This window comes from Daphnia pulex, chromosome 2 (assembly GCF_021134715.1).
Source record: "Daphnia pulex isolate KAP4 chromosome 2, ASM2113471v1".
In the NCBI taxonomy this organism is placed as follows: Eukaryota; Metazoa; Arthropoda; class Branchiopoda; order Diplostraca; family Daphniidae; genus Daphnia; species Daphnia pulex.
Window position 1 is genome coordinate 7,262,775 of NC_060018.1, and position 22,688 is coordinate 7,285,462.

At 39.9% G+C, this 22,688-nt stretch overlaps 46 non-coding genes across 46 annotated transcripts; 22 read left to right on the forward strand and 24 right to left on the reverse strand.

The window, feature by feature from the left end:
• Window positions 1-476: 476 nt before the first annotated feature.
• On the reverse strand, window positions 477-549 carry Trnak-uuu. Its single transcript has one exon. It is a non-coding gene; the product is annotated as a tRNA-Lys (tRNA).
• A 411-nt stretch (window positions 550-960) lies between these two features.
• On the reverse strand, window positions 961-1,042 carry Trnas-uga. The gene has a single exon. It is a non-coding gene; the product is annotated as a tRNA-Ser (tRNA).
• A 118-nt stretch (window positions 1,043-1,160) lies between these two features.
• Trnar-ucu lies at window positions 1,161-1,244 on the forward strand. The gene is given in 2 exon segments: window positions 1,161-1,197; window positions 1,209-1,244. It is a non-coding gene; the product is annotated as a tRNA-Arg (tRNA).
• Window positions 1,245-1,508: 264 nt separating this feature from the next.
• Window positions 1,509-1,582, forward strand: Trnai-aau. The gene has a single exon. It is a non-coding gene; the product is annotated as a tRNA-Ile (tRNA).
• A 77-nt stretch (window positions 1,583-1,659) lies between these two features.
• Window positions 1,660-1,741, forward strand: Trnas-cga. The gene has a single exon. It is a non-coding gene; the product is annotated as a tRNA-Ser (tRNA).
• Window positions 1,742-2,375: 634 nt separating this feature from the next.
• Window positions 2,376-2,448, reverse strand: Trnar-ccu. The gene has a single exon. It is a non-coding gene; the product is annotated as a tRNA-Arg (tRNA).
• Window positions 2,449-2,954: 506 nt separating this feature from the next.
• Window positions 2,955-3,027, reverse strand: Trnak-uuu. The gene has a single exon. It is a non-coding gene; the product is annotated as a tRNA-Lys (tRNA).
• A 411-nt stretch (window positions 3,028-3,438) lies between these two features.
• Window positions 3,439-3,520, reverse strand: Trnas-uga. Its single transcript has one exon. It is a non-coding gene; the product is annotated as a tRNA-Ser (tRNA).
• A 118-nt stretch (window positions 3,521-3,638) lies between these two features.
• Trnar-ucu lies at window positions 3,639-3,722 on the forward strand. Its single transcript is given in 2 exon segments — window positions 3,639-3,675; window positions 3,687-3,722. It is a non-coding gene; the product is annotated as a tRNA-Arg (tRNA).
• Window positions 3,723-3,986: 264 nt separating this feature from the next.
• Window positions 3,987-4,060, forward strand: Trnai-aau. The gene has a single exon. It is a non-coding gene; the product is annotated as a tRNA-Ile (tRNA).
• A 77-nt stretch (window positions 4,061-4,137) lies between these two features.
• Window positions 4,138-4,219, forward strand: Trnas-cga. Its single transcript has one exon. It is a non-coding gene; the product is annotated as a tRNA-Ser (tRNA).
• Window positions 4,220-4,854: 635 nt separating this feature from the next.
• Trnar-ccu lies at window positions 4,855-4,927 on the reverse strand. Its single transcript has one exon. It is a non-coding gene; the product is annotated as a tRNA-Arg (tRNA).
• A 506-nt stretch (window positions 4,928-5,433) lies between these two features.
• Window positions 5,434-5,506, reverse strand: Trnak-uuu. Its single transcript has one exon. It is a non-coding gene; the product is annotated as a tRNA-Lys (tRNA).
• Window positions 5,507-5,917: 411 nt separating this feature from the next.
• On the reverse strand, window positions 5,918-5,999 carry Trnas-uga. Its single transcript has one exon. It is a non-coding gene; the product is annotated as a tRNA-Ser (tRNA).
• A 1,423-nt stretch (window positions 6,000-7,422) lies between these two features.
• Trnai-aau lies at window positions 7,423-7,496 on the forward strand. The gene has a single exon. It is a non-coding gene; the product is annotated as a tRNA-Ile (tRNA).
• A 77-nt stretch (window positions 7,497-7,573) lies between these two features.
• On the forward strand, window positions 7,574-7,655 carry Trnas-cga. Its single transcript has one exon. It is a non-coding gene; the product is annotated as a tRNA-Ser (tRNA).
• Window positions 7,656-8,289: 634 nt separating this feature from the next.
• Window positions 8,290-8,362, reverse strand: Trnar-ccu. Its single transcript has one exon. It is a non-coding gene; the product is annotated as a tRNA-Arg (tRNA).
• A 506-nt stretch (window positions 8,363-8,868) lies between these two features.
• Trnak-uuu lies at window positions 8,869-8,941 on the reverse strand. Its single transcript has one exon. It is a non-coding gene; the product is annotated as a tRNA-Lys (tRNA).
• Window positions 8,942-9,352: 411 nt separating this feature from the next.
• Window positions 9,353-9,434, reverse strand: Trnas-uga. Its single transcript has one exon. It is a non-coding gene; the product is annotated as a tRNA-Ser (tRNA).
• A 118-nt stretch (window positions 9,435-9,552) lies between these two features.
• Trnar-ucu lies at window positions 9,553-9,636 on the forward strand. The gene is given in 2 exon segments: window positions 9,553-9,589; window positions 9,601-9,636. It is a non-coding gene; the product is annotated as a tRNA-Arg (tRNA).
• A 264-nt stretch (window positions 9,637-9,900) lies between these two features.
• Window positions 9,901-9,974, forward strand: Trnai-aau. The gene has a single exon. It is a non-coding gene; the product is annotated as a tRNA-Ile (tRNA).
• Window positions 9,975-10,051: 77 nt separating this feature from the next.
• Window positions 10,052-10,133, forward strand: Trnas-cga. The gene has a single exon. It is a non-coding gene; the product is annotated as a tRNA-Ser (tRNA).
• A 635-nt stretch (window positions 10,134-10,768) lies between these two features.
• On the reverse strand, window positions 10,769-10,841 carry Trnar-ccu. The gene has a single exon. It is a non-coding gene; the product is annotated as a tRNA-Arg (tRNA).
• Window positions 10,842-11,347: 506 nt separating this feature from the next.
• Window positions 11,348-11,420, reverse strand: Trnak-uuu. Its single transcript has one exon. It is a non-coding gene; the product is annotated as a tRNA-Lys (tRNA).
• Window positions 11,421-11,831: 411 nt separating this feature from the next.
• Window positions 11,832-11,913, reverse strand: Trnas-uga. The gene has a single exon. It is a non-coding gene; the product is annotated as a tRNA-Ser (tRNA).
• A 118-nt stretch (window positions 11,914-12,031) lies between these two features.
• Trnar-ucu lies at window positions 12,032-12,115 on the forward strand. Its single transcript is given in 2 exon segments — window positions 12,032-12,068; window positions 12,080-12,115. It is a non-coding gene; the product is annotated as a tRNA-Arg (tRNA).
• Window positions 12,116-12,379: 264 nt separating this feature from the next.
• Trnai-aau lies at window positions 12,380-12,453 on the forward strand. Its single transcript has one exon. It is a non-coding gene; the product is annotated as a tRNA-Ile (tRNA).
• Window positions 12,454-12,530: 77 nt separating this feature from the next.
• Trnas-cga lies at window positions 12,531-12,612 on the forward strand. The gene has a single exon. It is a non-coding gene; the product is annotated as a tRNA-Ser (tRNA).
• Window positions 12,613-13,247: 635 nt separating this feature from the next.
• Trnar-ccu lies at window positions 13,248-13,320 on the reverse strand. The gene has a single exon. It is a non-coding gene; the product is annotated as a tRNA-Arg (tRNA).
• A 506-nt stretch (window positions 13,321-13,826) lies between these two features.
• Window positions 13,827-13,899, reverse strand: Trnak-uuu. Its single transcript has one exon. It is a non-coding gene; the product is annotated as a tRNA-Lys (tRNA).
• Window positions 13,900-14,310: 411 nt separating this feature from the next.
• Trnas-uga lies at window positions 14,311-14,392 on the reverse strand. Its single transcript has one exon. It is a non-coding gene; the product is annotated as a tRNA-Ser (tRNA).
• A 118-nt stretch (window positions 14,393-14,510) lies between these two features.
• Window positions 14,511-14,594, forward strand: Trnar-ucu. The gene is given in 2 exon segments: window positions 14,511-14,547; window positions 14,559-14,594. It is a non-coding gene; the product is annotated as a tRNA-Arg (tRNA).
• A 415-nt stretch (window positions 14,595-15,009) lies between these two features.
• Window positions 15,010-15,091, forward strand: Trnas-cga. The gene has a single exon. It is a non-coding gene; the product is annotated as a tRNA-Ser (tRNA).
• A 463-nt stretch (window positions 15,092-15,554) lies between these two features.
• Trnas-cga lies at window positions 15,555-15,636 on the forward strand. The gene has a single exon. It is a non-coding gene; the product is annotated as a tRNA-Ser (tRNA).
• Window positions 15,637-16,271: 635 nt separating this feature from the next.
• On the reverse strand, window positions 16,272-16,344 carry Trnar-ccu. The gene has a single exon. It is a non-coding gene; the product is annotated as a tRNA-Arg (tRNA).
• A 990-nt stretch (window positions 16,345-17,334) lies between these two features.
• On the reverse strand, window positions 17,335-17,416 carry Trnas-uga. Its single transcript has one exon. It is a non-coding gene; the product is annotated as a tRNA-Ser (tRNA).
• A 118-nt stretch (window positions 17,417-17,534) lies between these two features.
• Trnar-ucu lies at window positions 17,535-17,618 on the forward strand. The gene is given in 2 exon segments: window positions 17,535-17,571; window positions 17,583-17,618. It is a non-coding gene; the product is annotated as a tRNA-Arg (tRNA).
• A 473-nt stretch (window positions 17,619-18,091) lies between these two features.
• Window positions 18,092-18,164, reverse strand: Trnak-uuu. The gene has a single exon. It is a non-coding gene; the product is annotated as a tRNA-Lys (tRNA).
• Window positions 18,165-18,575: 411 nt separating this feature from the next.
• Trnas-uga lies at window positions 18,576-18,657 on the reverse strand. The gene has a single exon. It is a non-coding gene; the product is annotated as a tRNA-Ser (tRNA).
• Window positions 18,658-18,775: 118 nt separating this feature from the next.
• Window positions 18,776-18,859, forward strand: Trnar-ucu. The gene is given in 2 exon segments: window positions 18,776-18,812; window positions 18,824-18,859. It is a non-coding gene; the product is annotated as a tRNA-Arg (tRNA).
• A 415-nt stretch (window positions 18,860-19,274) lies between these two features.
• Window positions 19,275-19,356, forward strand: Trnas-cga. The gene has a single exon. It is a non-coding gene; the product is annotated as a tRNA-Ser (tRNA).
• A 643-nt stretch (window positions 19,357-19,999) lies between these two features.
• Trnar-ccu lies at window positions 20,000-20,072 on the reverse strand. The gene has a single exon. It is a non-coding gene; the product is annotated as a tRNA-Arg (tRNA).
• A 990-nt stretch (window positions 20,073-21,062) lies between these two features.
• On the reverse strand, window positions 21,063-21,144 carry Trnas-uga. Its single transcript has one exon. It is a non-coding gene; the product is annotated as a tRNA-Ser (tRNA).
• Window positions 21,145-21,262: 118 nt separating this feature from the next.
• Window positions 21,263-21,346, forward strand: Trnar-ucu. The gene is given in 2 exon segments: window positions 21,263-21,299; window positions 21,311-21,346. It is a non-coding gene; the product is annotated as a tRNA-Arg (tRNA).
• Window positions 21,347-21,761: 415 nt separating this feature from the next.
• Window positions 21,762-21,843, forward strand: Trnas-cga. The gene has a single exon. It is a non-coding gene; the product is annotated as a tRNA-Ser (tRNA).
• A 635-nt stretch (window positions 21,844-22,478) lies between these two features.
• Trnar-ccu lies at window positions 22,479-22,551 on the reverse strand. The gene has a single exon. It is a non-coding gene; the product is annotated as a tRNA-Arg (tRNA).
• Between the last annotated feature and the right edge of the window lie 137 nt (window positions 22,552-22,688).

Genomic DNA, 22,688 nt, shown 5'->3' on the forward strand with positions numbered 1-22,688 from the left:
TGACGTTATATTGCAAAGCTTTTTCCTAGAAGATAGCCAAACGTCCCATGTTATATAAACATACAGCGATTACCGTCTGTGGACATCGTCTCAATCTTGAAAACCATGTTTTTTGAATAATCTTAACTACAAACTCTATTTACAGCTTTCGAGTTCTATAACTGGACATACATTTACTATTGCAATTAGTTGTATCAAATATCAAGGCTTTCTACTCTCGCAATGAGGGATACTCTTTCTCACTATCTCATTTCATTATTTGTGTATGTTCCACGACCTATATCCGAATGTACTTCCTTTTGGTTCGCACTTTCTCTACATCGTAGGAATTAACGTAAAGAAACACCATGAGAACTCGTGTTGTCGTCTATGAACATCTATGAATTCTGCCCATAATGGTGAATGATTTCAAACGATATTAACTTGATAATAAATGGTGGAAAACCAACAATACTAACTTAAATCAGAAGACTAGCCGCCCGATAAGGGACTTGAACCCTTGACCTCAGGATTAAAAGTCCCGCGCTCTACCGTCTGAGCTAACCGGGCTTAATAATTGGTATTGCAATAGTTTTCCGTTCGAGTTCATTTTTAAATTTTACGATTGCTTATAGATCTTTTACGGACGGAAGTACGGACGTTTTTCTATTCTTCGTAAACAAAATGGGTACACATTCTTTCATCCTATAATTTGTCTCTGACTACATTTTGTGTTTGTAAACTACACTCAAAGACCGCCATAATGCATTTCGGCACTGGTTCTGAAAAATAGACACGTTTCTGGAAACGCCAAGTAACAGGTCATGGCTCCACGGTTCCGAGATAGATCCCGGGACCTAGGATACCCATGACTGCACAGTTAATATTTGTAATCATGCGTAAATTTGAGATACTAGTAAACGATTGAAAATGAGTTGTTCCACTAGAAAATACTAGCATGTGAAACAAATGGCAATTCACCGCAGTTGGTAGGGTTCGAACCTACGCCCTCAGAGAGGAATAGATTTCAAGTCTATCGCCTTAACCACTCGGCCACAACTGCCCCGATTTTTCAGACAATCTAGTAATAATATTTATTGGTTCACCAATATTTCCGTTTGACCTTACTGAAGAGCAGGTTAATTGAGAGATGCAAAATCCTAGCACTTTCTTTAAGTGTAGGTCGTGTGGCCTAATGGATAAGGCGTCGGACTTCTATGAAAGTAGTTATCCGAAAATTGCGGGTTCGAGTCCCGCCACGATTAATAGCATATGACGAAACTATTAGTTCATGATGAGTAGTAGTTAACCACAAACCATGGGGAATCATGTCAGATCAATAAAACTACAAATATATCTCGAACACTCAATGAATATCACTGGCTTGCATTGCCTTCACAGTGACGATTGAAATTGGCTGCTGATATAGCCTTGCTTGGTAGATACCTTAAATCATTCTCTCTAAAGACACACAGAGTATACCTAACTGATGATGAATGAACCTTTTATTAATATATTAAGAATTTATTGGCCTGTTAGCTCAGTTGGTTAGAGCGCCGTGCTAATAACGCGGAGGTCATGAGTTCGATCCTCTTACGGGCCACTATAATTCTTTCATTAAATATTTTCCACTCTAAAAAGGTACTGATACATTCGAAATATTTTGCTAAAATAGTGAATGCAGATATGGCCGAGTGGTTAAGGCGACTGACTCGAAATCAGTTTCCATCTTGGAGCGTAGGTTCGAATCCTACTATCTGCGTTTTGTGGCATTTTATTGGTAAATGTAACTACACAACATTTGATCAAGTGACGCCAGAAGTTATTTCTAGTCATTTTTTGGGAGAACATCCAAGTTTAAAATCAGTAGGGGAGTACACAGTGAGAGAAGAACGAAAGGTCTTTAGGTCTTTAGCATATGTGATGGCCCTGGACAAGACAAGACAAACTAAGCAACGGGGTGACCCTGGATAAGGCATGCTCTCAACAATGGTCCGTACGAGTGGTAAGAACAGTCAGGTCCATCGAAGTCGAGGTCTGTGATCGTAGGCCAGGTTTAGATAGTTTCTAAAAGTAGATGAGAGACAACAAGTACACATTGCCGAGAATGCACCTTACCATCATGACCAGCGTCTTGAATTCAGCGCGTTGTTGCTCCAGGAACCAGTGAAGACGGCAGAGAAGGATGAGAGAGTCAGAGTTCACCTGTAAAACAGCAGAATAAGTTCCGCTGCCAAGTAATTGTCACTGGCAAAGGTTTCCAAGTTTAAGCATGCCATTTCAGCGATTTCCCAACACTTGGACCAATGAAAATTTTTGCTTGAAAACAGTAAAACAAAAGACAAGTAATTGCCATATAACGACGATTTTCGATAATTATAGTTTCGGTTGCTCGCTACCTCTGGCGAGACTCGAACTCGCAATCCCCGGCTTAGGAGGCCGGTGCCTTATCCATTAGGCCACAAAGGCTGAGTTATGTTGAATCTCCTATTCGAGGAATGACGTTATATTGCAAAGCTTTTTCCTAGAAGATAGCCAAACGTCCCATGTTATATAAACATACAGCGATTACCGTCTGTGGACATCGTCTCAATCTTGAAAACCATGTTTTTTGAATAATCTTAACTACAAACTCTATTTACAGCTTTCGAGTTCTATAACTGGACATACATTTACTATTGCAATTAGTTGTATCAAATATCAAGGCTTTCTACTCTCGCAATGAGGGATACTCTTTCTCACTATCTCATTTCATTATTTGTGTATGTTCCACGACCTATATCCGAATGTACTTCCTTTTGGTTCGCACTTTCTCTACATCGTAGGAATTAACGTAAAGAAACACCATGAGAACTCGTGTTGTCGTCTATGAACATCTATGAATTCTGCCCATAATGGTGAATGATTTCAAACGATATTAACTTGATAATAAATGGTGGAAAACCAACAATACTAACTAAAATCAGAAGACTAGCCGCCCGATAAGGGACTTGAACCCTTGACCTCAGGATTAAAAGTCCCGCGCTCTACCGTCTGAGCTAACCGGGCTTAATAATTGGTATTGCAATAGTTTTCCGTTCGAGTTCATTTTTAAATTTTACGATTGCTTATAGATCTTTTACGGACGGAAGTACGGACGTTTTTCTATTCTTCGTAAACAAAATGGGTACACATTCTTTCATCCTATAATTTGTCTCTGACTACATTTTGTGTTTGTAAACTACACTCAAAGACCGCCATAATGCATTTCGGCACTGGTTCTGAAAAATAGACACGTTTCTGGAAACGCCAAGTAACAGGTCATGGCTCCACGGTTCCGAGATAGATCCCGGGACCTAGGATACCCATGACTGCACAGTTAATATTTGTAATCATGCGTAAATTTGAGATACTAGTAAACGATTGAAAATGAGTTGTTCCACTAGAAAATACTAGCATGTGAAACAAATGGCAATTCACCGCAGTTGGTAGGGTTCGAACCTACGCCCTCAGAGAGGAATAGATTTCAAGTCTATCGCCTTAACCACTCGGCCACAACTGCCCCGATTTTTCAGACAATCTAGTAATAATATTTATTGGTTCACCAATATTTCCGTTTGACCTTACTGAAGAGCAGGTTAAATGAGAGATGCAAAATCCTAACACTTTCTTTAAGTGTAGGTCGTGTGGCCTAATGGATAAGGCGTCGGACTTCTATGAAAGTAGTTATCCGAAAATTGCGGGTTCGAGTCCCGCCACGATTAATAGCATATGACGAAACTATTAGTTCATGATGAGTAGTAGTTAACCACAAACCATGGGGAATCATGTCAGATCAATAAAACTACAAATATATCTCGAACACTCAATGAATATCACTGGCTTGCATTGCCTTCACAGTGACGATTGAAATTGGCTGCTGATATAGCCTTGCTTGGTAGATACCTTAAATCATTCTCTCTAAAGACACACAGAGTATACCTAACTGATGATGAATGAACCTTTTATTAATATATTAAGAATTTATTGGCCTGTTAGCTCAGTTGGTTAGAGCGCCGTGCTAATAACGCGGAGGTCATGAGTTCGATCCTCTTACGGGCCACTATAATTCTTTCATTAAATATTTTCCACTCTAAAAAGGTACTGATACATTCGAAATATTTTGCTAAAATAGTGAATGCAGATATGGCCGAGTGGTTAAGGCGACTGACTCGAAATCAGTTTCCATCTTGGAGCGTAGGTTCGAATCCTACTATCTGCGTTTTGTGGCATTTTATTGGTAAATGTAACTACACAACATTTGATCAAGTGACGCCAGAAGTTATTTCTAGTCATTTTTTGGGAGAACATCCAAGTTTAAAATCAGTAGGGGAGTACACAGTGAGAGAAGAACGAAAGGTCTTTAGGTCTTTAGCATATGTGATGGCCCTGGACAAGACAAGACAAACTAAGCAACGGGGTGACCCTGGATAAGGCATGCTCTCAACAATGGTCCGTACGAGTGGTAAGAACAGTCAGGTCCATCGAAGTCGAGGTCTGTGATCGTAGGCCAGGTTTAGATAGTTTCTAAAAGTAGATGAGAGACAACAAGTACACATTGCCGAGAATGCACCTTACCATCATGACCAGCGTCTTGAATTCAGCGCGTTGTTGCTCCAGGAACCAGTGAAGACGGCAGAGAAGGATGAGAGAGTCAGAGTTCACCTGTAAAACAGCAGAATAAGTTCCGCTGCCAAGTAATTGTCACTGGCAAAGGTTTCCAAGTTTAAGCATGCCATTTCAGCGATTTCCCAACACTTGGACCAATGAAAATTTTTGCTTGAAAACAGTAAAACAAAAGACAAGTAATTGCCAATTTAACGACGATTTTCGATAATTATAGTTTCGGTTGCTCGCTACCTCTGGCGAGACTCGAACTCGCAATCCCCGGCTTAGGAGGCCGGTGCCTTATCCATTAGGCCACAAAGGCTGAGTTATGTTGAATCTCCTATTCGAGGAATGACGTTATATTGCAAAGCTTTTTCCTAGAAGATAGCCAAACGTCCCATGTTATATAAACATACAGCGATTACCGTCTGTGGACATCGTCTCAATCTTGAAAACCATGTTTTTTGAATAATCTTAACTACAAACTCTATTTACAGCTTTCGAGTTCTATAACTGGACATACATTTACTATTGCAATTAGTTGTATCAAATATCAAGGCTTTCTACTCTCACAATGAGGGATACTCTTTCTCACTATCTCATTTCATTATTTGTGTATGTTCCACGACCTATATCCGAATGTACTTCCTTTTGGTTCGCACTTTCTCTACATCGTAGGAATTAACGTAAAGAAACACCATGAGAACTCGTGTTGTCGTCTATGAACATCTATGAATTCTGCCCATAATGGTGAATGATTTCAAACGATATTAACTTGATAATAAATGGTGGAAAACCAACAATACTAACTAAAATCAAAAGACTAGCCGCCCGATAAGGGACTTGAACCCTTGACCTCAGGATTAAAAGTCCCGCGCTCTACCGTCTGAGCTAACCGGGCTTAATAATTGGTATTGCAATAGTTTTCCGTTCGAGTTCATTTTTAAATTTTACGATTGCTTATAGATCTTTTACGGACGGAAGTACGGACGTTTTTCTATTCTTCGTAAACAAAATGGGTACACATTCTTTCATCCTATAATTTGTCTCTGACTACATTTTGTGTTTGTAAACTACACTCAAAGACCGCCATAATGCATTTCGGCACTGGTTCTGAAAAATAGACACGTTTCTGGAAACGCCAAGTAACAGGTCATGGCTCCACGGTTCCGAGATAGATCCCGGGACCTAGGATACCCATGACTGCACAGTTAATATTTGTAATCATGCGTAAATTTGAGATACTAGTAAACGATTGAAAATGAGTTGTTCCACTAGAAAATACTAGCATGTGAAACAAATGGCAATTCACCGCAGTTGGTAGGGTTCGAACCTACGCCCTCAGAGAGGAATAGATTTCAAGTCTATCGCCTTAACCACTCGGCCACAACTGCCCCGAATTTTTAGACAATCTAGTAATAATATTTATTGGTTCACCAATATTTCCGTTTGACCTTACTGAAGAGCAGGTTAAATGAGAGATGCAAAATCCAAGCACTTTCTTTAAGCGTAGGTCGTGTGGCCTAATGGATAAGGCGTCGGACTTCTATGAAAGTAGCAGTGGCTCCTATCTTTTTTTTTTACCCTAGAGTTAAAGATACTAAAAAAAAATTGCCCGAAAAAAAATTTAAGTTAAGTTATTCAGAAATACCGAAAAAAAATTCTAAGATACAAGATATTATCTGAAAAAAAAGTAAAGATAAGTTATTTCCGAATTTTTATGGTGGGAAAAAGATAAGATAAGTTAAGATAAGATATAAGTTATTTTTTAGTAAAAAAAAAGGAAAAAGAACATTTGAGTTGATAAATTGTTGAATTTCTGCATTGTATTGCATGACAAGCCTTACTTTTAGTTTACACAGCAATGACAGCATCACGTAAACCAACTTTAAGCCCTGCGTTGCACTTGATAAGCATCAAGTTGACGAAAAGTTCTGGTTTCATGGCTGCGCGTTTTGCTGTTAAAATATCCGAAGCCACACTGAAAGCTCGTTCAACAGATCCTGATGATGCTGCAGCGCTAACAACATCTCTGCCGATTTCGCTTAGTATTCGAAAACGACACTGATTAGATTTCCAATACTCGAGGGGCTTAGTGACGCAAAGGTCACCGTCGGGATCCATTGAATTCACTGGAACTTCCATAGCTACGATGGGTTCTTTTAAATAAGTCCCCAACTCATCCAATACTTTGGCCGGGCGCTGAAAGCATTTCGCTGAAAGCATGGCTGAAAGTAGTCTGCTACGTCCTGATGAGTCAGCTGTCAGGGTCAGGCCTTGGCCTTAAAAATTTTATCCCTCAAAGTAAATCATTTTTTTTACCGCTAGATGGGATCTCAAGTATCTTATCTTTTAGGGCCAAATAATACCATTATTTTCATACCCTAAAGTTAAAAATACTTTATTTTAACTGAATTTTACACAAGATAAAAGATACCAAAAAGATACCAAAAATATCTTATCTTAGCTTATCTTAACTTACCTTTTACAAAAGATAGGAGCCACTGGAAAGTAGTTATCCGAAAATTGCGGGTTCGAGTCCCGCCACGATTAATAGCATATGACGAAACTATTAGTTCATGATGAGTAGTAGTTAACCACAAACCATGGGGAATCATGTCAGATCAATAAAACTACAAATATATCTCGAACACTCAATGAATATCACTGGCTTGCATTGCCTTCACAGTGACGATTGAAATTGGCTGCTGATATAGCCTTGCTTGGTAGATACCTTAAATCATTCTCTCTAAAGACACACAGAGTATACCTAACTGATGATGAATGAACCTTTTATTAATATATTAAGAATTTATTGGCCTGTTAGCTCAGTTGGTTAGAGCGCCGTGCTAATAACGCGGAGGTCATGAGTTCGATCCTCTTACGGGCCACTATAATTCTTTCATTAAATATTTTCCACTCTAAAAAGGTACTGATAGATTTGAAATATTTTGCTAAAATAGTGAATGCAGATATGGCCGAGTGGTTAAGGCGACTGACTCGAAATCAGTTTCCATCTTGGAGCGTAGGTTCGAATCCTACTATCTGCGTTTTGTGGCATTTTATTGGTAAATGTAACTACACAACATTTGATCAAGTGACGCCAGAAGTTATTTCTAGTCATTTTTTGGGAGAACATCCAAGTTTAAAATCAGTAGGGGAGTACACAGTGAGAGAAGAACGAAAGGTCTTTAGGTCTTTAGCATATGTGATGGCCCTGGACAAGACAAGACAAACTAAGCAACGGGGTGACCCTGGATAAGGCATGCTCTCAACAATGGTCCGTACGAGTGGTAAGAACAGTCAGGTCCATCGAAGTCGAGGTCTGTGATCGTAGGCCAGGTTTAGATAGTTTCTAAAAGTAGATGAGAGACAACAAGTACACATTGCCGAGAATGCACCTTACCATCATGACCAGCGTCTTGAATTCAGCGCGTTGTTGCTCCAGGAACCAGTGAAGACGGCAGAGAAGGATGAGAGAGTCAGAGTTCACTTGTAAAACAGCAGAATAAGTTCCGCTGCCAAGTAATTGTCACTGGCAAAGGTTTCCAAGTTTAAGCATGCCATTTCAGCGATTTCCCAACACTTGGACCAATGAAAATTTTTGCTTTAAAACAGTAAAACAAAAGACAAGTAATTGCCATATAACGACGATTTTCGATAATTATAGTTTCGGTTGCTCGCTACCTCTGGCGAGACTCGAACTCGCAATCCCCGGCTTAGGAGGCCGGTGCCTTATCCATTAGGCCACAAAGGCTGAGTTATGTAGAATCTCCTATTCGAGGAATGACGTTATATTGCAAAGCTTTTTCCTAGAAGATAGCCAAACGTCCCATGTTGTATAAACATACAGCGATTACCGTCTGTGGACATCGTCTCAATCTTGAAAACCATGTTTTTTGAATAATCTTAACTACAAACTCTATTTACAGCTTTCGAGTTCTATAACTGGACATACATTTACTATTGCAATTAGTTGTATCAAATATCAAGGCTTTCTACTCTCACAATGAGGGATACTCTTTCTCACTATCTCATTTCATTATTTGTGTATGTTCCACGACCTATATCCGAATGTACTTCCTTTTGGTTCGCACTTTCTCTACATCGTAGGAATTAACGTAAAGAAACACCATGAGAACTCGTGTTGTCGTCTATGAACATCTATGAATTCTGCCCATAATGGTGAATGATTTCAAACGATATTAACTTGATAATAAATGGTGGAAAACCAACAATACTAACTAAAATCAAAAGACTAGCCGCCCGATAAGGGACTTGAACCCTTGACCTCAGGATTAAAAGTCCCGCGCTCTACCGTCTGAGCTAACCGGGCTTAATAATTGGTATTGCAATAGTTTTCCGTTCGAGTTCATTTTTAAATTTTACGATTGCTTATAGATCTTTTACGGACGGAAGTACGGACGTTTTTCTATTCTTCGTAAACAAAATGGGTACACATTCTTTCATCCTATAATTTGTCTCTGACTACATTTTGTGTTTGTAAACTACACTCAAAGACCGCCATAATGCATTTCGGCACTGGTTCTGAAAAATAGACACGTTTCTGGAAACGCCAAGTAACAGGTCATGGCTCCACGGTTCCGAGATAGATCCCGGGACCTAGGATACCCATGACTGCACAGTTAATATTTGTAATCATGCGTAAATTTGAGATACTAGTAAACGATTGAAAATGAGTTGTTCCACTAGAAAATACTAGCATGTGAAACAAATGGCAACTCACCGCAGTTGGTAGGGTTCGAACCTACGCCCTCAGAGAGGAATAGATTTCAAGTCTATCGCCTTAACCACTCGGCCACAACTGCCCCGATTTTTCAGACAATCTAGTAATAATATTTATTGGTTCACCAATATTTCCGTTTGACCTTACTGAAGAGCAGGTTAAATGAGAGATGCAAAATCCTAGCACTTTCTTTAAGTGTAGGTCGTGTGGCCTAATGGATAAGGCGTCGGACTTCTATGAAAGTAGTTATCCGAAAATTGCGGGTTCGAGTCCCGCCACGATTAATAGCATATGACGAAACTATTAGTTCATGATGAGTAGTAGTTAACCACAAACCATGGGGAATCATGTCAGATCAATAAAACTACAAATATATCTCGAACACTCAATGAATATCACTGGCTTGCATTGCCTTCACAGTGACGATTGAAATTGGCTGCTGATATAGCCTTGCTTGGTAGATACCTTAAATCATTCTCTCTAAAGACACACAGAGTATACCTAACTGATGATGAATGAACCTTTTATTAATATATTAAAAATTTATTGGCCTGTTAGCTCAGTTGGTTAGAGCGCCGTGCTAATAACGCGGAGGTCATGAGTTCGATCCTCTTACGGGCCACTATAATTCTTTCATTAAATATTTTCCACTCTAAAAAGGTACTGATACATTCGAAATATTTTGCTAAAATAGTGAATGCAGATATGGCCGAGTGGTTAAGGCGACTGACTCGAAATCAGTTTCCATCTTGTAGCGTAGGTTCGAATCCTACTATCTGCGTTTTGTGGCATTTTATTGGTAAATGTAACTACACAACATTTGATCAAGTGACGCCAGAAGTTATTTCTAGTCATTTTTTGGGAGAACATCCAAGTTTAAAATCAGTAGGGGAGTACACAGTGAGAGAAGAACGAAAGGTCTTTAGGTCTTTAGCATATGTGATGGCCCTGGACAAGACAAGACAAACTAAGCAACGGGGTGACCCTGGATAAGGCATGCTCTCAACAATGGTCCGTACGAGTGGTAAGAACAGTCAGGTCCATCGAAGTCGAGGTCTGTGATCGTAGGCCAGGTTTAGATAGTTTCTAAAAGTAGATGAGAGACAACAAGTACACATTGCCGAGAATGCACCTTACCATCATGACCAGCGTCTTGAATTCAGCGCGTTGTTGCTCCAGGAACCAGTGAAGACGGCAGAGAAGGATGAGAGAGTCAGAGTTCACCTGTAAAACAGCAGAATAAGTTCCGCTGCCAAGTAATTGTCACTGGCAAAGGTTTCCAAGTTTAAGCATGCCATTTCAGCGATTTCCCAACACTTGGACCAATGAAAATTTTTGCTTGAAAACAGTAAAACAAAAGACAAGTAATTGCCAATTTAACGACGATTTTCGATAATTATAGTTTCGGTTGCTCGCTACCTCTGGCGAGACTCGAACTCGCAATCCCCGGCTTAGGAGGCCGGTGCCTTATCCATTAGGCCACAAAGGCTGAGTTATGTAGAATCTCCTATTCGAGGAATGACGTTATATTGCAAAGCTTTTTCCTAGAAGATAGCCAAACGTCCCATGTTGTATAAACATACAGCGATTACCGTCTGTGGACATCGTCTCAATCTTGAAAACCATGTTTTTTGAATAATCTTAACTACAAACTCTATTTACAGCTTTCGAGTTCTATAACTGGACATACATTTACTATTGCAATTAGTTGTATCAAATATCAAGGCTTTCTACTCTCACAATGAGGGATACTCTTTCTCACTATCTCATTTCATTATTTGTGTATGTTCCACGACCTATATCCGAATGTACTTCCTTTTGGTTCGCACTTTCTCTACATCGTAGGAATTAACGTAAAGAAACACCATGAGAACTCGTGTTGTCGTCTATGAACATCTATGAATTCTGCCCATAATGGTGAATGATTTCAAACGATATTAACTTGATAATAAATGGTGGAAAACCAACAATACTAACTAAAATCAAAAGACTAGCCGCCCGATAAGGGACTTGAACCCTTGACCTCAGGATTAAAAGTCCCGCGCTCTACCGTCTGAGCTAACCGGGCTTAATAATTGGTATTGCAATAGTTTTCCGTTCGAGTTCATTTTTAAATTTTACGATTGCTTATAGATCTTTTACGGACGGAAGTACGGACGTTTTTCTATTCTTCGTAAACAAAATGGGTACACATTCTTTCATCCTATAATTTGTCTCTGACTACATTTTGTGTTTGTAAACTACACTCAAAGACCGCCATAATGCATTTCGGCACTGGTTCTGAAAAATAGACACGTTTCTGGAAACGCCAAGTAACAGGTCATGGCTCCACGGTTCCGAGATAGATCCCGGGACCTAGGATACCCATGACTGCACAGTTAATATTTGTAATCATGCGTAAATTTGAGATACTAGTAAACGATTGAAAATGAGTTGTTCCACTAGAAAATACTAGCATATGAAACGAATGGCAATTCACCGCAGTTGGTAGGGTTCGAACCTACGCCCTCAGAGAGGAATAGATTTCAAGTCTATCGCCTTAACCACTCGGCCACAACTGCCCCGATTTTTCAGACAATCTAGTAATAATATTTATTGGTTCACCAATATTTCCGTTTGACCTTACTGAAGAGCAGGTTAAATGAGAGATGCAAAATCCTAGCACTTTCTTTAAGTGTAGGTCGTGTGGCCTAATGGATAAGGCGTCGGACTTCTATGAAAGTAGTTATCCGAAAATTGCGGGTTCGAGTCCCGCCACGATTAATAGCATATGACGAAACTATTAGTTCATGATGAGTAGTAGTTAACCACAAACCATGGGGAATCATGTCAGATCAATAAAACTACAAATATATCTCGAACACTCAATGAATATCACTGGCTTGCATTGCCTTCACAGTGACGATTGAAATTGGCTGCTGATATAGCCTTGCTTGGTAGATACCTTAAATCATTCTCTCTAAAGACACACAGAGTATACCTAACTGATGATGAATGAACCTTTTATTAATATATTAAAAATTTATTGGCCTGTTAGCTCAGTTGGTTAGAGCGCCGTGCTAATAACGCGGAGGTCATGAGTTCGATCCTCTTACGGGCCACTATAATTCTTTCATTAAATATTTTCCACTCTAAAAAGGTACTGATACATTCGAAATATTTTGCTAAAATAGTGAATGCAGATATGGCCGAGTGGTTAAGGCGACTGACTCGAAATCAGTTTCCATCTTGGAGCGTAGGTTCGAATCCTACTATCTGCGTTTTGTGGCATTTTATTGGTAAATGTAACTACACAACATTTGATCAAGTGACGCCAGAAGTTATTTCTAGTCATTTTTTGGGAGAACATCCAAGTTTAAAATCAGTAGGGGAGTACACAGTGAGAGAAGAACGAAAGGTCTTTAGGTCTTTAGCATATGTGATGGCCCTGGACAAGACAAGACAAACTAAGCAACGGGGTGACCCTGGATAAGGCATGCTCTCAACAATGGTCCGTACGAGTGGTAAGAACAGTCAGGTCCATCGAAGTCGAGGTCTGTGATCGTAGGCCAGGTTTAGATAGTTTCTAAAAGTAGATGAGAGACAACAAGTACACATTGCCGAGAATGCACCTTACCATCATGACCAGCGTCTTGAATTCAGCGCGTTGTTGCTCCAGGAACCAGTGAAGACGGCAGAGAAGGATGAGAGAGTCAGAGTTCACCTGTAAAACAGCAGAATAAGTTCCGCTGCCAAGTAATTGTCACTGGCAAAGGTTTCCAAGTTTAAGCATGCCATTTCAGCGATTTCCCAACACTTGGACCAATGAAAATTTTTGCTTGAAAACAGTAAAACAAAAGACAAGTAATTGCCAATTTAACGACGATTTTCGATAATTATAGTTTCGGTTGCTCGCTACCTCTGGCGAGACTCGAACTCGCAATCCCCGGCTTAGGAGGCCGGTGCCTTATCCATTAGGCCACAAAGGCTGAGTTATGTTGAATCTCCTATTCGAGGAATGACGTTATATTGCAAAGCTTTTTCCTAGAAGATAGCCAAACGTCCCATGTTGTATAAACATACAGCGATTACCGTCTGTGGACATCGTCTCAATCTTGAAAACCATGTTTTTTGAATAATCTTAACTACAAACTCTATTTACAGCTTTCGAGTTCTATAACTGGACATACATTTACTATTGCAATTAGTTGTATCAAATATCAAGGCTTTCTACTCTCACAATGAGGGATACTCTTTCTCACTATCTCATTTCATTATTTGTGTATGTTCCACGACCTATATCCGAATGTACTTCCTTTTGGTTCGCACTTTCTCTACATCGTAGGAATTAACGTAAAGAAACACCATGAGAACTCGTGTTGTCGTCTATGAACATCTATGAATTCTGCCCATAATGGTGAATGATTTCAAACGATATTAACTTGATAATAAATGGTGGAAAACCAACAATACTAACTAAAATCAAAAGACTAGCCGCCCGATAAGGGACTTGAACCCTTGACCTCAGGATTAAAAGTCCCGCGCTCTACCGTCTGAGCTAACCGGGCTTAATAATTGGTATTGCAATAGTTTTCCGTTCGAGTTCATTTTTAAATTTTACGATTGCTTATAGATCTTTTACGGACGGAAGTACGGACGTTTTTCTATTCTTCGTAAACAAAATGGGTACACATTCTTTCATCCTATAATTTGTCTCTGACTACATTTTGTGTTTGTAAACTACACTCAAAGACCGCCATAATGCATTTCGGCACTGGTTCTGAAAAATAGACACGTTTCTGGAAACGCCAAGTAACAGGTCATGGCTCCACGGTTCCGAGATAGATCCCGGGACCTAGGATACCCATGACTGCACAGTTAATATTTGTAATCATGCGTAAATTTGAGATACTAGTAAACGATTGAAAATGAGTTGTTCCACTAGAAAATACTAGCATGTGAAACAAATGGCAATTCACCGCAGTTGGTAGGGTTCGAACCTACGCCCTCAGAGAGGAATAGATTTCAAGTCTATCGCCTTAACCACTCGGCCACAACTGCCCCGATTTTTCAGACAATCTAGTAATAATATTTATTGGTTCACCAATATTTCCGTTTGACCTTACTGAAGAGCAGGTTAAATGAGAGATGCAAAATCCTAGCACTTTCTTTAAGTGTAGGTCGTGTGGCCTAATGGATAAGGCGTCGGACTTCTATGATAGTAGTTATCCGAAAATTGCGGGTTCGAGTCCCGCCACGATTAATAGCATATGACGAAACTATTAGTTCATGATGAGTAGTAGTTAACCACAAACCATGGGGAATCATGTCAGATCAATAAAACTACAAATATATCTCGAACACTCAATGAATATCACTGGCTTGCATTGCCTTCACAGTGACGATTGAAATTGGCTGCTGATATAGCCTTGCTTGGTAGATACCTTAAATCATTCTCTCTAAAGACACACAGAGTATACCTAACTGATGATGAATGAACATTTTATTAATATATTAAGAATTTATTGGCCTGTGAGCTCAGTTGGTTAGAGCGCCGTGCTAATAACGCGGAGGTCATGAGTTCGATCCTCTTACGGGCCACTATAATTCTTTCATTAAATATTTTCCACTCTAAAAAGGTACTGATAGATTCGAAATATTTTGCTAAAATAGTGAATGCAGATATGGCCGAGTGGTTAAGGCGACTGACTCGAAATCAGTTTCCATCTTGGAGCGTAGGTTCGAATCCTACTATCTGCGTTTTGTGGCATTTGCGGAAAATTGCGGGTTCGAGTCCCGCCACGATTAATAGCATATGACGAAACTATTAGTTCATGATGAGTAGTAGTTAACCACAAACCATGGGGAATCATGTCAGATCAATAAAACTACAAATATATCTCGAACACTCAATGAATATCACTGGCTTGCATTGCCTTCACAGTGACGATTGAAATTGGCTGCTGATATAGCCTTGCTTGGTAGATACCTTAAATCATTCTCTCTAAAGACACACAGAGTATACCTAACTGATGATGAATGAACCTTTGATTAATATATTAAGAATTTATTGGCCTGTTAGCTCAGTTGGTTAGTGCGCCGTGCTAATAACGCGGAGGTCATGAGTTCGATCCTCTTACGGGCCACTATAATTCTTTCATTAAATATTTTCCACTCTAAAAAGGTACTGATAGATTCGAAATATTTTGCTAAAATAGTGAATGCAGATATGGCCGAGTGGTTAAGGCGACTGACTCGAAATCAGTTTCCATCTTGGAGCGTAGGTTCGAATCCTACTATCTGCGTTTTGTGGCATTTTATTGGTAAATGTAACTACACCACATTTGATCAAGTGACGCCAGAAGTTATTTCTAGTCATTTTTTGGGAGAACATCCAAGTTTAAAATCAGTAGGGGAGTACACAGTGAGAGAAGAACGAAAGGTCTTTAGGTCTTTAGCATATGTGATGGCCCTGGACAAGACAAGACAAACTAAGCAACGGGGTGACCCTGGATAAGGCATGCTCTCAACAATGGTCCGTACGAGTGGTAAGAACAGTCAGGTCCATCGAAGTCGAGGTCTGTGATCGTAGGCCAGGTTTAGATAGTTTCTAAAAGTAGATGAGAGACAACAAGTACACGTTGCCGAGAATGCACCTTACCATCATGACCAGCGTCTTGAATTCAGCGCGTTGTTGCTCCAGGAACCAGTGAAGACGGCAGAGAAGGATGAGAGAGTCAGAGTTCACCTGTAAAACAGCAGAATAAGTTCCGCTGCCAAGTAATTGTCACTGGCAAAGGTTTCCAAGTTTAAGCATGCCATTTCAGCGATTTCCCAACACTTGGACCAATGAAAATTTTTGCTTTAAAACAGTAAAACAAAAGACAAGTAATTGCCAATTTAACGACGATTTTCGATAATTATAGTTTCGGTTGCTCGCTACCTCTGGCGAGACTCGAACTCGCAATCCCCGGCTTAGGAGGCCGGTGCCTTATCCATTAGGCCACAAAGGCTGAGTTATGTAGAATCTCCTATTCGAGGAATGACGTTATATTGCAAAGCTTTTTCCTAGAAGATAGCCAAACGTCCCATGTTGTATAAACATACAGCGATTACCGTCTGTGGACATCGTCTCAATCTTGAAAACCATGTTTTTTGAATAATCTTAACTACAAACTCTATTTACAGCTTTCGAGTTCTATAACTGGACATACATTTACTATTGCAATTAGTTGTATCAAATATCAAGGCTTTCTACTCTCACAATGAGGGATACTCTTTCTCACTATCTCATTTCATTATTTGTGTATGTTCCACGACCTATATCCGAATGTACTTCCTTTTGGTTCGCACTTTCTCTACATCGTAGGAATTAACGTAAAGAAACACCATGAGAACTCGTGTTGTCGTCTATGAACATCTATGAATTCTGCCCATAATGGTGAATGATTTCAAACGATATTAACTTGATAATAAATGGTGGAAAACCAACAATACTAACTAAAATCAGAAGACTAGCCGCCCGATAAGAGACTTGAACCCTTGACCTCAGGATTAAAAGTCCCGCGCTCTACCGTCTGAGCTAACCGGGCTTAATAATTGGTATTGCAATAGTTTTCCGTTCGAGTTCATTTTTAAATTTTACGATTGCTTATAGATCTTTTACGGACGGAAGTACGGACGTTTTTCTATTCTTCGTAAACAAAATGGGTACACATTCTTTCATCCTATAATTTGTCTCTGACTACATTTTGTGTTTGTAAACTACACTCAAAGACCGCCATAATGCATTTCGGCACTGGTTCTGAAAAATAGACACGTTTCTGGAAACGCCAAGTAACAGGTCATGGCTCCACGGTTCCGAGATAGATCCCGGGACCTAGGATACCCATGACTGCACAGTTAATATTTGTAATCATGCGTAAATTTGAGATACTAGTAAACGATTGAAAATGAGTTGTTCCACTAGAAAATACTAGCATTTGAAACAAATGGCAACTCACCGCAGTTGGTAGGGTTCGAACCTACGCCCTCAGAGAGGAATAGATTTCAAGTCTATCGCCTTAACCACTCGGCCACAACTGCCCCGATTTTTCAGACAATCTAGTAATAATATTTATTGGTTCACCAATATTTCCGTTTGACCTTACTGAAGAGCAGGTTAAATGAGAGATGCAAAATCCAAGCACTTTCTTTAAGCGTAGGTCGTGTGGCCTAATGGATAAGGCGTCGGACTTCTATGAAAGTAGTTATCCGAAAATTGCGGGTTCGAGTCCCGCCACGATTAATAGCATATGACGAAACTATTAGTTCATGATGAGTAGTAGTTAACCACAAACCATGGGGAATCATGTCAGATCAATAAAACTACAAATATATCTCGAACACTCAATGAATATCACTGGCTTGCATTGCCTTCACAGTGACGATTGAAATTGGCTATAACTGGACATACATTTACTATTGCAATTAGTTGTATCAAATATCAAGGCTTTCTACTCTCACAATGAGGGATACTCTTTCTCACTATCTCATTTCATTATTTGTGTATGTTCCACGACCTATATCCGAATGTACTTCCTTTTGGTTCGCACTTTCTCTACATCGTAGGAATTAACGTAAAGAAACACCATGAGAACTCGTGTTGTCGTCTATGAACATCTATGAATTCTGCCCATAATGGTGAATGATTTCAAACGATATTAACTTGATAATAAATGGTGGAAAACCAACAATACTAACTAAAATCAAAAGACTAGCCGCCCGATAAGGGACTTGAACCCTTGACCTCAGGATTAAAAGTCCCGCGCTCTACCGTCTGAGCTAACCGGGCTTAATAATTGGTATTGCAATAGTTTTCCGTTCGAGTTCATTTTTAAATTTTACGATTGCTTATAGATCTTTTACGGACGGAAGTACGGACGTTTTTCTATTCTTCGTAAACAAAATGGGTACACATTCTTTCATCCTATAATTTGTCTCTGACTACATTTTGTGTTTGTAAACTACACTCAAAGACCGCCATAATGCATTTCGGCACTGGTTCTGAAAAATAGACACGTTTCTGGAAACGCCAAGTAACAGGTCATGGCTCCACGGTTCCGAGATAGATCCCGGGACCTAGGATACCCATGACTGCACAGTTAATATTTGTAATCATGCGTAAATTTGAGATACTAGTAAACGATTGAAAATGAGTTGTTCCACTAGAAAATACTAGCATGTGAAACAAATGGCAATTCACCGCAGTTGGTAGGGTTCGAACCTACGCCCTCAGAGAGGAATAGATTTCAAGTCTATCGCCTTAACCACTCGGCCACAACTGCCCCGATTTTTCAGACAATCTAGTAATAATATTTATTGGTTCACCAATATTTCCGTTTGACCTTACTGAAGAGCAGGTTAAATGAGAGATGCAAAATCCAAGCACTTTCTTTAAGTGTAGGTCGTGTGGCCTAATGGATAAGGCGTCGGACTTCTATGAAAGTAGTTATCCGAAAATTGCGGGTTCGAGTCCCGCCACGATTAATAGCATATGACGAAACTATTAGTTCATGATGAGTAGTAGTTAACCACAAACCATGGGGAATCATGTCAGATCAATAAAACTACAAATATATCTCGAACACTCAATGAATATCACTGGCTTGCTTTGCCTTCACAGTGACGATTGAAATTGGCTGCTGATATAGCCTTGCTTGGTAGATACCTTAAATCATTCTCTCTAAAGACACACAGAGTATACCTAACTGATGATGAATGAACCTTTGATTAATATATTAAGAATTTATTGGCCTGTTAGCTCAGTTGGTTAGTGCGCCGTGCTAATAACGCGGAGGTCATGAGTTCGATCCTCTTACGGGCCACTATAATTCTTTCATTAAATATTTTCCACTCTAAAAAGGTACTGATAGATTCGAAATATTTTGCTAACATAGTGAATGCAGATATGGCCGAGTGGTTAAGGCGACTGACTCGAAATCAGTTTCCATCTTGGAGCGTAGGTTCGAATCCTACTATCTGCGTTTTGTGGCATTTTATTGGTAAATGTAACTACACCACATTTGATCAAGTGACGCCAGAAGTTATTTCTAGTCATTTTTTGGGAGAACATCCAAGTTTAAAATCAGTAGGAGAAGTGAAGAGTACACAGTGAGAGAAGAACGAAAGGTCTTTAGGTCTTTAGCATATGTGATGGCCCTGGACAAGACAAGACAAACTAAGCAACGGGGTGACCCTGGATAAGGCATGCTCTCAACAATGGTCCGTACGAGTGGTAAGAACAGTCAGGTCCATCGAAGTCGAGGTCTGTGATCGTAGGCCAGGTTTAGATAGTTTCTAAAAGTAGATGAGAGACAACAAGTACACGTTGCCGAGAATGCACCTTACCATCATGACCAGCGTCTTGAATTCAGCGCGTTGTTGCTCCAGGAACCAGTGAAGACGGCAGAGAAGGATGAGAGAGTCAGAGTTCACCTGTAAAACAGCAGAATAAGTTCCGCTGCCAAGTAATTGTCACTGGCAAAGGTTTCCAAGTTTAAGCATGCCATTTCAGCGATTTCCCAACACTTGGACCAATGAAAATTTTTGCTTTAAAACAGTAAAACAAAAGACAAGTAATTGCCAATTTAACGACGATTTTCGATAATTATAGTTTCGGTTGCTCGCTACCTCTGGCGAGACTCGAACTCGCAATCCCCGGCTTAGGAGGCCGGTGCCTTATCCATTAGGCCACAAAGGCTGAGTTATGTTGAATCTCCTATTCGAGGAATGACGTTATATTGCAAAGCTTTTTCCTAGAAGATAGCCAAACGTCCCATGTTGTATAAACATACAGCGATTACCGTCTGTGGACATCGTCTCAATCTTGAAAACCATGTTTTTTGAATAATCTTAACTACAAACTCTATTTACAGCTTTCGAGTTCTATAACTGGACATACATTTACTATTGCAATTAGTTGTATCAAATATCAAGGCTTTCTACTCTCACAATGAGGGATACTCTTTCTCACTATCTCATTTCATTATTTGTGTATGTTCCACGACCTATATCCGAATGTACTTCCTTTTGGTTCGCACTTTCTCTACATCGTAGGAATTAACGTAAAGAAACACCATGAGAACTCGTGTTGTCGTCTATGAACATCTATGAATTCTGCCCATAATGGTGAATGATTTCAAACGATATTAACTTGATAAAAAATGGTGGAAAACCAACAATACTAACTAAAATCAGAAGACTAGCCGCCCGATAAGAGACTTGAACCCTTGACCTCAGGATTAAAAGTCCCGCGCTCTACCGTCTGAGCTAACCGGGCTTAATAATTGGTATTGCAATAGTTTTCCGTTCGAGTTCATTTTTAAATTTTACGATTGCTTATAGATCTTTTACGGACGGAAGTACGGACGTTTTTCTATTCTTCGTAAACAAAATGGGTACACATTCTTTCATCCTATAATTTGTCTCTGACTACATTTTGTGTTTGTAAACTACACTCAAAGACCGCCATAATGCATTTCGGCACTGGTTCTGAAAAATAGACACGTTTCTGGAAACGCCAAGTAACAGGTCATGGCTCCACGGTTCCGAGATAGATCCCGGGACCTAGGATACCCATGACTGCACAGTTAATATTTGTAATCATGCGTAAATTTGAGATACTAGTAAACGATTGAAAATGAGTTGTTCCACTAGAAAATACTAGCATTTGAAACAAATGGCAACTCACCGCAGTTGGTAGGGTTCGAACCTACGCCCTCAGAGAGGAATAGATTTCAAGTCTATCGCCTTAACCACTCGGCCACAACTGCCCCGATTTTTCAGACAATCTAGTAATAATATTTATTGGTTCACCAATATTTCCGTTTGACCTTACTGAAGAGCAGGTTAAATGAGAGATGCAAAATCCAAGCACTTTCTTTAAGCGTAGGTCGTGTGGCCTAATGGATAAGGCGTCGGACTTCTATGAAAGTAGTTATCCGAAAATTGCGGGTTCGAGTCCCGCCACGATTAATAGCATATGACGAAACTATTAGTTCATGATGAGTAGTAGTTAACCACAAACCATGGGGAATCATGTCAGATCAATAAAACTACAAATATATCTCGAACACTCAATGAATATCACTGGCTTGCATTGCCTTCACAGTGACGATTGAAATTGGCTGCTGATATAGCCTTGCTTGGTAGATACCTTAAATCATTCTCTCTAAAGACACACAGAGTATACCTAACTGATGATGAATGAACCTTTGATTAATATATTAAGAATTTATTGGCCTGTTAGCTCAGTTGGTTAGTGCGCCGTGCTAATAACGCGGAGGTCATGAGTTCGATCCTCTTACGGGCCACTATAATTCTTTCATTAAATATTTTCCACTCTAAAAAGGTACTGATAGATTCGAAATATTTTGCTAACATAGTGAATGCAGATATGGCCGAGTGGTTAAGGCGACTGACTCGAAATCAGTTTCCATCTTGGAGCGTAGGTTCGAATCCTACTATCTGCGTTTTGTGGCATTTTATTGGTAAATGTAACTACACAACATTTGATCAAGTGACGCCAGAAGTTATTTCTAGTCATTTTTTGGGAGAACATCCAAGTTTAAAATCAGTAGGGGAGTACACAGTGAGAGAAGAACGAAAGGTCTTTAGGTCTTTAGCATATGTGATGGCCCTGGACAAGACAAGACAAACTAAGCAACGGGGTGACCCTGGATAAGGCATGCTCTCAACAATGGTCCGTACGAGTGGTAAGAACAGTCAGGTCCATCGAAGTCGAGGTCTGTGATCGTAGGCCAGGTTTAGATAGTTTCTAAAAGTAGATGAGAGACAACAAGTACACGTTGCCGAGAATGCACCTTACCATCATGACCAGCGTCTTGAATTCAGCGCGTTGTTGCTCCAGGAACCAGTGAAGACGGCAGAGAAGGATGAGAGAGTCAGAGTTCACCTGTAAAACAGCAGAATAAGTTCCGCTGCCAAGTAATTGTCACTGGCAAAGGTTTCCAAGTTTAAGCATGCCATTTCAGCGATTTCCCAACACTTGGACCAATGAAAATTTTTGCTTTAAAACAGTAAAACAAAAGACAAGTAATTGCCAATTTAACGACGATTTTCGATAATTATAGTTTCGGTTGCTCGCTACCTCTGGCGAGACTCGAACTCGCAATCCCCGGCTTAGGAGGCCGGTGCCTTATCCATTAGGCCACAAAGGCTGAGTTATGTTGAATCTCCTATTCGAGGAATGACGTTATATTGCAAAGCTTTTTCCTAGAAGATAGCCAAACGTCCCATGTTGTATAAACATACAGCGATTACCGTCTGTGGACATCGTCTCAATCTTGAAAACCAT